This window comes from Pristis pectinata, chromosome 25, assembly GCF_009764475.1.
Source record: "Pristis pectinata isolate sPriPec2 chromosome 25, sPriPec2.1.pri, whole genome shotgun sequence".
NCBI lineage: Eukaryota > Metazoa > Chordata > Chondrichthyes > Rhinopristiformes > Pristidae > Pristis > Pristis pectinata.
This window is the reverse complement of record NC_067429.1, coordinates 33,275,847-33,287,120: the sequence shown is the minus strand read 5'-3', so window position 1 is coordinate 33,287,120 and position 11,274 is coordinate 33,275,847.

Sequence of the window (11,274 nt, the reverse complement as noted above, 5' to 3'; positions counted from 1 at the left end):
GGAGATAGAGAGCTTAGTGGAATGGTGTCATGAAAACAATCTTTCCGTCAATGTCAGCAAAACAAAAGAGCTGGCCATTGACATCAGGAAAGGGGATGGTGTACTTGCACCTGGCCACATCAAAGGTGCTGAGGTCGAGAGGGTTGAGAGCTTCAAGTTCCCAAGAATGAATATTACCAATAGCCTGTTCTGGTCAGATCACGTAGATACCATGGCGAAGGAAGCTAACCAGCGCCTCTACTTCCTCAGGAGGCTAAAGAAATATGATATGTCCCCTTTGACACGCACCAACTTTTATTCATGCACCATGGAAAGCATTCTACCTGGATGCATCACAGATTGGTGTGGCAATTGCTCTGCCCAGGACCGCAAGCAACTACAGAGAGTTGTGGACACAGCTCAGCGCGTCACGGAAACCAGCCTCCCCTCCTTGGACTCTGTCTGTACCTCTTGCTGCCTTAGTGAAGCAGCCAGCATAATCAAAGACCCCACCCACCCAGTACATTCTCTCTCCTCTCCTCTTCCATCAGGTAGAAGATACAGGAACCTGAGGGCACATACCACAAGGCGCAAAGACAGCTTCTATCCCACTGTGATAAGAATATTGAACGGTTCTCTTACACGATGAGATGGACTCTGACCTCACAATCTGCCTTGTTGTGACCCTGCACATATTGTCTACCTGCACTGCACTTCCTCTGTAGCTGTGACACTCTACTCTGTACCGTTATTGTTTTTACCTGAACTACATCAATGCACTCTGTACTAACTCAATGTAATTGCACTGTGTAATGAATTGACCTGTTAGATCGGTTTGTAAGACAAGTTTTTCACTGTACCTCGGTACAAGTGACAATAATAAACCAACACCAATACCAATACCAACGTGGCAGTAGAGGAAGTCGTGGACGGACACGTCAGTGTGGGAATGGGAGAATGGGAGAATGGGAAGTGGAATTACAATGGCTGGTCACCGGGAGATCCTGCCTGTTGCGACAGACCTTCACTCCGTCCACCGCAATATCCAGTGCCATGGCTCCAGGTTGAGAGCGATCGAAGATTCAGCCTCCTCTTTCCACCATTGGAGATTTACTTCATCGGTGGAGGATGTAGTAGGAGGGATCTGGCCGCTTTGCTGAGCAATTTCTGCATGTTCTGTGACAGCTGTGGGAACAGCCTTGATCCAGTCGTTCATCTCTTCCTGCAAATAGATCAGTTTGGAGGTTTGCAACATTGAAGTGCTGTTCTGAGTTCCATCAGATAATAATTGGATTCTTATGCAATTCATAAATGAGCCGCCTGCTGCGTTACTGCTCAGGAATTGCCCAATGGGTCCAGAATAATCAATGGGTGATGGCCAACACTGCAATTTTATCTCCTCATTTTTCACCAGTGTTTCCTTCCTGTTCCGTCCTTTTCTCTTTTCACAGTGAACATACATTTAGCAGTGATGATCAGTAACGTATTCGATGGGATGGTGGTGGAGGAGAGTAGGGGACCTTCTCCCTGCCCCATACCCAGATTTCACTGGGTAATTGTAGCTGCGGTCAGACTTGTTTGAGACAAAGGCGATTCACTCAATGTCTTACTGGAGAACCCAGGAGACGACTCTTTTTTGCCAGTTGACACTAAAAACCCTGGACAATCCCTTGAACATGCAGCAGAGAAGGGTGAAGGGGAACTGACGGACGTGTGCAAAGTCACAAGGGGCAGAGACAGGAGGGACACAATGTTTTAGTTATATAAGTCTTTGGTGAGGCTACATATGGAGGTTTGTGTGCAGTTTTAGTCACCCTGTTAAAAAAGAGACATTGTCGAGCTGGAGAGGGTGCAGAAGAGATTTATTAGGGTGCTGCCAGCACCAGAGGGTCTGAGTTATGGGAAGAGGTTGCCCACGCTGGATCTTTGTTCCTTGGAGTGCAGGAGAATGAGAGGTGACCTCATGGAAGTTTATAAAATCATGAAGAGTATGGACCACTTCTGTACCACCATCAATAAAGCCGACCGCTCCATCCCTCGTCCACACTTTGGTAAATCCGACCACCTGGCTGTGCTTCTTCTGCCTGCGTACAGACAGAGACTGAAAAGCGCGGCACCGGTGAAGAGGACGATGACGAGCTGGACGGCAGAGGCGGAGGAGTGAATTCGGGATTGTTTCGAGACGATGGACGGGGCCATGTTCGAGGATTTGTCAGCGGACCTATATGAATCTGCCACGGTTGTCACCGACTTCATAAGGACACGCGTGGACGTGTGTGTACCCACAAAAGCAATCCGAGTCTTCCCCAACCAGAAGCCCTGGATGAACCAAGAGTTTCGTAATCTGCTGAGGGCTAGATCTGTGGTGGTTAGGGTTTGTGATCCAGAGTCATATAAGAAGTCCAGGTACGACCTCCGGTCGGCCATTTCGAGTGCAAAGAACCAATTGCAGACTAAACTGCAATCACAGATGGATGCTCGACAGCTGTGGCAGGGCTTGCACAATATAACTTCCTACAGGGCGAGATCTGGTAACATAAGTGGGAACGACCCATCACTCCCAGATGAGTTCAACGTCTTTTATGTACGCTTTGATAGGGAGAACTATGACACACCCACACAAGACCCCACATCTCCAGATGACCCTATAATCTCAGTCTCTGAGGCCGATGTCAAGGCATCCTTCAAGAGGGGGATTCCACAAAAGGCGTCGGGTCCAGACATATTCTGTTCACAGACATAGTCAACCTCTCACTTCTGCGGTCTGAGGTTTCCATCAGCTTCAAAGAGGCATCTATTGTACCGGTGCCCAAGAAGAGCGTGGTGACCCACCTCAATGACTTCAGTCCGGAAGGGCTTATATCAACTGTAATGAGATGCTTCGACAGGTTGTTTGCGGCGTAAATCAACTCCTGCCTCAGAGATGACCTGGATCCACTTCAGTTTGCCTGCCGCCAGAAAAGGTCAACATGTTGACAGCAGATGTGATTTCTCTGGCTCTTCAATCTGCTCTGGACCATCTGGACAAGAGGAACACATAAATCTGGCTGCTGTTCATCGACTACAGCTCAGTATTCAACACAATCATCCCATCCAAACTCATCATCCAGCTTTAAGATCTGGGCCTCTGTGCCTCCCTCTGCAACTGGATACTCGACTTTCTCATTGACAGACCTCAATCAATGAGGATTGGTAACAACGTCTCCTCCTCACTAACCAACAAAATAGGTGCACCTCAAGGCTGCGTGTTTAGCCCCCTGCTCTACTTTCCATACACACACGACCTGTGTGGCTAAGCACAGCTCCATGTACAGATTCACTGACAGAACCTCTGTTTTTGGACGAATCACAGATGATGATGTGTCAGCTTACCGGAGCGAGATAGGACACCTGGTTGAGTGGTGCCACAACAGCAACCTCTCACTCAGCATCAGGAAAACTAAGACCTGATTGATGACTTCAGGAAGGGGAAGGAGGGTGAACATGCTCCAGTCTACATTGGGGGATTGGTGGCGGAGAGAGTCAGCAGCTTTAGATTCCTGGATGTTAACATATTGGCTGACCAGTCCTGGGCCCTGCGCAGAGATGCAGTCACAGGAAAGGAGCACCAACGCCTTTACTTTCTTAGGAGGTTAAGGAGGTTCGGCTTATCACTAAACACTCCAACAAACTTCTTCAGATGTACTGTTGAAAGTATCCTGACTGGTTGCATCATGGCATGAACAGCAATTTGAGCGCGCAGGAATGTAAGAATCTGCAAGGGTAGTGGACTCTACCCAATATATCACGGGTACAACCCTCCCCACCATCGGTAGTATCTACAGGAGACGCTGTCTCAAGAAGGCAACATCCATCATCAAAGACCCCACCATCCGGGCCATGCCATCTTCCTGCAGCTGCCATCAGGCAGGAGGTACAGAAGCCTGAAGTCCCACATCACCAGGTTCAGGACAGCACAGCTACTTTCCACAACCATTCGGTTCTTGAACCAACCAGCACAACCCACATCACTGGAGTTCACCAACACTATGACCACCTTAATGTCTTTACACTAAAATGGACATAATACTTTTTGGTTCGAATTGTGTTCTTTCTTGTAAAAATTGTGTTTAATTGATGTTATTGTTGTGAATGCTGCTTATTTGATGCTATGTGCCTGTGAAAGTTTTTCATTTCACCTGTGCACACATGCACATGTGCATGTGACAAGAAACCTGACTTTGACTTTTCTCATTCCATAAACTAAATCCAATGTAATTCATTTATTACTGCCAAAGACACCTTATTCCAGGTTGCTGTGTTCAATGGGCCAAAGAGAGCTTTCACCAATAACATCCATCCTTTAAGACTTCCTGTATTTTTCTTGGAAGAAATGGAAACAGGATTACACATCCGACACTCTTATTTATCAAAACAATTATTGGCATCACTACAATGTGCTTACAAGCAATACAGTTGACTTTGACCTTAAGAGCATGGAGGTCTTGCAAAGACGTTGGGCAGAAGGGCCTGTTTCTCTGCCACTGCATTTCTGGGTCTGGTATTAACAGGGGAATTAGCAGGATACAGGTAAACCTACAAATTGCGGCTCAGCTTTGAAAACACTCAATCTGAGTCCACTGTCAGTCCTGACCCAATACATTTGTACACATCAACGGTAGAACTTAATTGTTTTATTTATTAATTAATTTAATAATTAAAGTTACAGGATATTTTGCCATTATCTTAATCTGCTCTCTGAACTTGGACTGAGTCACAGCATAGATAAATGTGTTTGTGCAGCAACTGAAATGCAGGAACATATCTCCGACATGGCGAAAGATGTATTGAGCATTGTTGTAATCACTGGTAGATATCCCCACAATGAGATAAGAGAAGGAATCTATAACATACAAGAGCCACAAGAGGATGAAGCTGCTGGAGAGTGTGAAGAGTAAAATGATAGGCCTACTGCGGCTACATACGCGACTGGCCACCAAAATATGTTTGACCGTCAGGACATTGAACAACAAGATTAATCCAAATGGAAGCAATGGGGTTGAAACTGCATCAAACCAGTCAAATCCCACCCATCCTGGTTCAGTGAAATACCCTGATTTATAAAAACACAGCTAAGAAATACCGTCGATGATTGCCCAGGGTTTCAGTATAAAGTACTTGGGAATGTTTTTGAAACAGACCAGAGTGCCAGTGACTGTCAGAACCACCGCTGCAGATTTTCCAGTGCAATGTTTATTTTTTAGCTTCTGGCAACAAATGGCCACATATCGATCAAAGGTGAAAGTAACAGTGAACCATACACAACAGCCGCTGGCTGCATGCCTGAGGATGAACAGAACTTTGCATACAGGAGTCATGCGCAGGACGTTCCAGGGCAAATAGTAAATATTGATCCGCCGCAGTACGTACTGAACGATAATGGTCAATAGGTCCGCTGCAGCCATTGCCAACAGATGCAGAGTGGTGCACGTGGAGGGCCCACACTTGCCCCGGGATAGGGTCAGAATCGCCACCAAGTTCACTGGAAAAGAAGAGAGAGAGTGAAAGGGATTGGAATTCACAGATCATCCTGCTTGGTCAGCAAGGATTACATTTTATTCCCAAAGGAACTAATCTGATTAAAAAATAAAAACTCACGAAAAGAAAAATCCTCTCCAGCTCGCAAACCTCCGCTTTGAGTGTTTATTAGACTCCATGGAGCATCTGATCTCATCGAGTTATACAACACAGTAACAGGCCCTTCAATCCACCACATTCCTGCCGACCGCTGTACTTACCTAATCACAGGGGACTGCGGAGGCTGGAATCTGGAGCAACACACAAGATGCTGGAGGGATCAGGCAGCCTTTATGGAGGGAAATGGGTAGCTGATATTTCAGGTCGAGACCCTTCGACTGGATTGAAATTCAGCAGAAAGAAGTTGGGGTGGGGTGGGGTGGGGCAAGAGCTGGCAAGCGACAGGTGGATCCAGGTGAGAGGAGTGATTGGCATGTGGGGGAGGGGGTGAGTGGGAATGAAGTGAGAAGCTGAGAGGTGATAGGTGGAGGTGACACCGGGCTGAAGGACGGTGGACCATGGAAATAAAGGGAAGGAGGTGAGGAGGGGAATTGGTGGGAGGAATGTGTGGGTGATGGACAGATCGCGAGAGCGAGGAGGGGAAAGAGATCTGGTGATGGGGCCCGGTGGGATAAGGAAAAAAAAAAGGGACTGAGGGGAGTGTTGTCCAGAAGATTGAGAAATCGATGTTCTTGCCGTCAGGTTGAAGACTACCAAGGAGGAATATGAGGTGCTGTCCCTCTAATCTGCAAGTAGCATCAGCTTGCCAGTGGAGGAGGCCGTGGACAGACATGTCTGTGTGGGAATAAGAAGTGTAATTAAAATGGCTGGTCACCGGGAGATCCCTGCTATTACAGCGGATGGAGCAAATGTGCCTTCTTCACCACACAATCCACTGCCACTGACCTTTACGGGAGCTATGGCTTTGTACTCTGAGGTGCCTCTGTTCATCAAGACTCACGAGGCCACTATAATTTTCCGTGTATGCCCACCCTTATCTGAGCTTCCAAAATGCATCCCTTCACACGTGTCAGGATTAAATTCTATTTGGTCTCTGGGGTCAGGAATCCCACTCCGGTGAAAACTCGATACAGTTTTTCAGTGACAGCTGCTGCTGTTAATACTTGCCACTGAGGTCAGGAGTCTCACCCCAGTTGCTGGCACACACTCAGTATAATTTTACAATGTTCGGTGCTCTCTGAAGTTAAGAATTCCATTCTGTTTGGCAACCCACATTCAGTAAAGTTCTACAATGCCAGATGCTGCCAGTAATATACAGCCAGGTCAAGGACTCCCCCTCTGGTTAAGGACACAGACATACTACAAATGTACAGTCACAGAAATTCCATGAACACCCGAATCAGCTCACTGTAGTTAGCAACATGTGTTCTCAGTAACGTATTTTCCAAAAGACTGCAGATGCTGGAATCCAAAACAAAAGCAGAACATTGGGTGAACTCAGTGGGTCAGTCAGCATCTGTGGAGGCAAAAGGTGGAAGTCAATGTTTCGGATGAGACCCTGCATTAAGGACTGAGAGGGAAAAGGAAAGATTGCCAATGTATAGCAGTAACTAGCAGTGGGATAGAGGTTGGTGGAACCGGATAGGGAGGGGATGGTGGATGGATGGGGGAGAGGGAGTGGGGCAGAATCTGTTAGGTAATAGGTGGAACCGGATGGGGAGGAGATGATGTGTTGTTCATACCTGTTTCAATACCGGGTTGATAAAAAAAATCCAAAACTCAACCAAATTGTGATCGGGGGTTTACTTTTAGCTGAGGTATACAGTACCGCACTAATTCAGGATGTTTAGTGCAACACAATGACCTCCTAATTCCCGAGCTACACAGTGGTCAGCTGTAGATTTTCATTTTAAAAAAATCAATCATTTAAAACCAAGAGATCCACTCACAACCGGAGACTCACTGAACTATGACGGCAGAAGGCACTTACCAGGAACTCCCATAAAAGCAATGATGGTGTACCATACTTTTGCAGTGACTTGAACTGGTAGATGCATGTTCTGCGTGAAGAGACGTGTTCCTTTGTGTTGCAGGCAATCTCTTTGAATGGAGCTCTGAGGAGACAGAATCACTGACATTTCATTTATACACTGTGGGATCTCTGGGGAGTTAAGGTTGCAACACTTTCCAAACAATATTTTCCTTAAATTAACAGATTACAACATGCAAATTAATCCCTCTTGTGTAAATTTGAAAGTTCAATTAAATCTGAAATTAGCCGAGGACAGATGAAAATAAAAATGGTGAATGCTGGAACTTTAGAAATAGGGTTGGAATGACATTCACTGGAACTGGTGAATTCAGTGTTAGAGTCATGGACTCGTGAAGCACAGAACCAGGCCCTTTGGCCCACCAGGTCCATGCTGACCATCGAGAAGACATCAATAGTAATCCCATTTACCAGCACTTGGTCCGTAGCCTTTGATGCCTCGGTGATTCAAGTGCTGGTCCAGATACTTTTTAAATGTTGAGAGAGTTCTTGCCTCCACCTTCTCAGGCAGTGTGTTCCAGATTGCAACCTCACTCTTGGTGAAAACAATTTAGCTCCAGTCCGCTCTGACCTTCTTAACCTCACCTTAACACCCGCCTTCTGGTTTGAGATGTCTCTGTGGTGGGAAAAAGTTGCTCACTATCCACCCTCTCTGTGCCTCTTATAATTTTTTATCCATCTATCATGTTCCCCCTCAACCTCCTCACGTCCAGGGAAAACAAAGCCAACCTATCCAGAATCTCCTCATAACGGAAATGTTCCATTCCAGACAACGTCCTCTGCACCCCATCCAATGCTTTCACGTCCCATCGTGTGGTGACAGGAACTGCACACAGTGTTCCAGCTCTGGCCTGACCAAAGTTTTATAAAGTTATATCATGACATCCATGCTCTTACATTCTAATTCCCTGGCTAATGAAGGCCAGCATCCTGTATGCCTTCGTCACCACCTTACCTACCAGTGATGACAGCTCAGGGTTCTTTGGATTTTCCCACTAAGTTGTAAAGTTGTACCATGGGTCAGTTTAGCCAGTAAACCTGGGATAAGGGCAAGGTGGAGACACAAGAGACTGCAGATGCCAGAATCTGAAGCAAAAAATAGACAGCCGGAGGAACTCAGTGGGTCAGGAAGCATCTGTGGAGGGAAATGGTCTTTCGATGTAGCCAGTATGAAGAGGTGAGGGGAAGGGGTGGAACAAGTGCTTGCAAGCGAAATGTAGATCCAGTTGAAGTTGGGTGATTGGCAGGTGGAGGCAAAAAGAGAGAAGGTAGCAACAAGAAGCTGGGGGGAGGCCACTAAGGGCTTCAGATGATGGAATCAGACAGGAAAGGAGGGTGGAGCCTGGAACTAAATAAGGGAGGTGGTGTGGGCAGATGGGAACAGTGGGGGGAGTCTGTGGGTGATGAGAAAGGTGCTGAGGCTCAATGTGAAGGCTTTACTTGATGCTGAACAGGTCTGTTTGTAGGGAGAGGTAGTTCTGCTGAGTTAACTGACCTGCTGCTCAATCTCAGTCCTTGAGGCGAGAGTGAATTCTCTTTTTTCAGTTTTCCCATTGTTTCAGTTAAAATATTGTCTTTCAGGTTTTCCTTCTGCAGTTTGATTCCACACACAGCAGGCATTAATTCAGGCTCAGCAAAGGCTTGATCAAAATCTTTTGGGTCAGTTTTGTATGCTTATGCCAAAATTCCAGTTTTGTCCAGACTTCAGAATTAGAAGCCAATGTTGTCTATCCCAAGGAGGATTTGCCAGTTTTAGAAAATGAGGTAACTTGAGTCCATGCTTTTGATCTAAGCATTTACTATATCTGCATCCAAGAGTCCCAAGCCAAGTACGCTTTGGTATAACGAGGAAAGCCAATGTAGTGACCATCCTAAGCCCAGCCTTACAAACATCCATTTATTGGTGTGGTCCCAACACCCAGAAATTATAATCGAAGATCAAAAGTACTGCAGATGCTCGAAACATGAAATAAAACAGAAAACATTGAAAGGACTGAGCAGGTCAGGCAGTACGTGTGGGAGGAGAAATAGTGTTAAATTTACTGTCCCTCATCAGAACTGGGAAAGAAAGGCAAAACAGGTCATTTAAATAACATTTATTCTCCACCCCACTCCCACTCTGAGCTCTCTGTGACCTCCTGCACTGTTACAAGGAGGCCCAGTGCAAGCTTCAGGAAGACTTCCTCACCTCTGATTGGGCCCAACAACGCCAATAGTTCCCATTGACACAGGTCCTCAGGGTGACTCTGACAGAGAACCACAAACCAACACAGACTCTGACAGTGAGAACCCATGAAAATAATGACAGATCCCAACACTAGACCAAGAGTGCAAACTGGTGATTGCAGCCAAGCAAGTCCATTGTGCTCATTGGTGATTATAACCGCACTGCTTTTTAAAAACTACTCAGCTCAAGCACAGATGTTGAAGTTTTTCAGGGGAAGAATTTTCCATGCCATTCCAATTCAGGACAAGTTAGGATCATAGAGTCATACAGGCATATACCACAGTAACTGGCCCTTCAGTCCACCGAGTCCAGCCAACCATCAACCACCCATTTACACAAATCCTAGTCATCAAGTCATAGAGTTATACAGCGTGGAAACAGGCCCTTCAGCCCAGCACATCCATGCTAGTCTCATTTGCCTGCAGTTGGTCCATATCCCTCTGAACCTTTCCTATCCATGAACCTGTCCAAATTTCCTTTAAACATTGTAATTGTACCTGCCTCTACAACTTCCTCTGGCAGCTCGTTCCAAGCACCAACCACCTTCTTAGTGAAAGACCTACCCCTCCAGTCCGCTTTAAGTCTTTCCCCTCTCACCTTAAGCCTGTGTCCTCTTGTTTTAGGTTCCCCTACCCTAAATAAAAGACTGTAACCATCCACCTTATCTATGCCCCTCATGATCCTATAAAAGTCTATAAGCTCACCCCTCAGCCTCCTTTGCCGCAAGGAAAACAATCTCAGCCTGTCCAGTCTCTCCTTATAACTCAGTGCCTCCAGTCTCAGCAACATCCTTCAGAATCTTTTCTGCACCCTTTACAGCTTTATCATATTCTTCCTCAAGTACGGTGTCCAGAACTGCACACAGTATTCCAGGTGCAGAATCACCAACGTCCTACATTAATCACATTTTATCGTTTTTGCCTCCCCCCCCCCATTCTCATTAACTCCCCCCAGATTCTACCACTCACCAAAAAACTAGGGGCAACTTACAGCAGCCAAACAACCCACCAAACTGCACGGCTTTGGGATGTGGGAGGAAACCGGAGCACCTGGAAGAAACCGACAGAATCACAGGGACGACATTGAAACTCCACAGAGAGAGCACTTGGGGTCAGGTTTGAAAATTGGGAGATTTGTCTGGGATCATTCCCCAGATTCACGAGATTCGTCCGGGATCCAATCCAAAGATTGACGAGGGAGGTCTGAGTTTGAACAAATTGGGGTCTTAGTGCACGACTGATTGTGGTCAGTCTGATAAATTCTTTTTAATTGGCTTGTGTATGTGGAAAAAACCTCCCCTGGAGGATTGCAGGGGATGAGGAAGCTTGATTTGGTGAAAATCGCTGCAGTGCTACATCTTGAGGCAGTAACGCGATTTATGAGAAAGACAGATATTCAGAGACTGATATCAGGGTTTGGGGGCAAGAAGCCATGGGAATAGCTGCAAGGGGGATTTCAGGATCAGGATATTTTTATGCAGATGGTTTTCATGATCTGGGAT